Source organism: Notothenia coriiceps, unplaced genomic scaffold (assembly GCF_000735185.1).
Source record: "Notothenia coriiceps isolate Sejong01 unplaced genomic scaffold, NC01 NC01_scaffold00003855, whole genome shotgun sequence".
NCBI lineage: Eukaryota > Metazoa > Chordata > Actinopteri > Perciformes > Nototheniidae > Notothenia > Notothenia coriiceps.
Window position 1 is genome coordinate 425 of NW_011336556.1, and position 1544 is coordinate 1968.

The following is a 1544-nucleotide window of genomic DNA, read 5'->3' on the forward strand; positions in this document are numbered from 1 at the left end:
CTCTTCTTGGAGAGCGCCATGTGTAATTATTTGTCTCTCCCTGTCTGCCGCTAACACGCCTGTTCACTCTCCTCTCCGCTTCTCTCCCTGAATCGCTTATTATTCTCTTCACTCACTTTCCTCTCCGCTTCTCTCTGCCGCGCTCTCATCTCTTCTTCTGTGTTTCTCTCCCTGTATCGCTCACTCCTCTCTTTGGCCCCCTCTCGGCGGCGGTTAAAATAGAATCGCCCCGTCAAAATTGAAATCCGCTATTAATGTATTGATTATAGGTCCGGGTCCGTATAGGTCGGGGTCCGGATCCGGACCGCGATCCGCCTGTTGCCGACCCCTGACCTAGGGCATCTGTAACTTTTTTGAAATTAAATTTAAATGTTTATTTTGAGCTTTTCCGATAGATCAGCTTTTACTTGTTTTTCTCTGAACAGAGCTGTTTTAAAGAATTTACATGATTAAGAAAACATCTTTCTGTGTGCAGGGTTTAACCCGACCTTTGGCCCATGCTGGGTGAACCTGTACGGTTCTCCTCAGAACTCCACCCTCGGAGACGTCCACCAGGTAAACCAGATACGACAATTAAATCCGACATTTACATACTCTCATGTCTGCAGAACTCAATTCATTCAAGCCAAGAAATAATTCAGAACATAACCCTCTGATGGAAACACAACTAGAATGTTTTACACTATGTTGTACAGATACAAAAAAAAGGCATAGCAAGTTTGTTTGTAGCTACTGACTTCATATTGACCATACAGAATGTTATCAATCTTCTCATGTAACTCTTGCCAAGAGAGTGAATAAAAGTATTGCCCAAAAATGCGGAATTTTTACTCCACAAATCATTAGCTGTCCTTTTCAGTCCGCTTAAGTCTGGGACTGTTGTGTTATGGTGATAGTGGGGACAGTGGGGTTTGTTTTGCAGCCTGTAATTCTACATCCCAGTTTAACTCATTTTTATAGACATTTTTTTTCCTGACTGAACTGGCTAACTCTCTTTCTTCCAGGCTTTAAACCAGGGTTGGGGTGATGGCATCTTCTACCGCGGTCGAATCCTCCTGGCTCTCTCTGTGGAGGTGTACACCTCCCCTGCTGCCATAGCACCAGATAAACCCTCTGCCGCTTTGGGGAAGGTAACTCCTGCTTACTGTTTTTAAATAAGAGTAACCTCAGAGGGTCAATCCAAAATCCCAACCTTATATTCATAGTAAGAATGTAGATTATACGTAGTGCGTTCCTGCTGCATAGTATGCAGATTTCAGTTTAAACAGTCAGCTGGTGATAGCATACTTAAATGTTAATTTCCAGGCAGTATGTGGTACTTTCAGTTTGATTATGTATATGCAGCAGTGGCGTAACTATCGCCGGTGCAGCCGGTGCATTGCAAAAAATTGGGATATTTCTTTTTTTAAATCCTCTGGTGCAGAGCCAGGAGCGGTGGATTATTGTTATTGATTAATGCATCTTTTTCTTAGGGTCAAAAACACTAAACTCACAACTTAAAATGAAAGTGTTTAGTTTATTTAATAAAAGAGCACATGTTCAAT

General features: G+C 42.2%; 1 protein-coding gene across 1 annotated transcript in view; it reads left to right on the top strand.

Moving 5' to 3' along the window:
- Positions 1–474: 474 nt before the first annotated feature.
- LOC104941763 (fer-1-like protein 4) overlaps positions 475–1544 on the top strand; it is a gene marked incomplete at its 3' end in the record, with an annotated part of 17100 nt that continues 16030 nt past the window's right edge. Inside the window, exons 1-2 of the mRNA XM_010766899.1 lie at positions 475–555; positions 1005–1130. The remainder of the gene's footprint in view (positions 556–1004; positions 1131–1544) is intronic.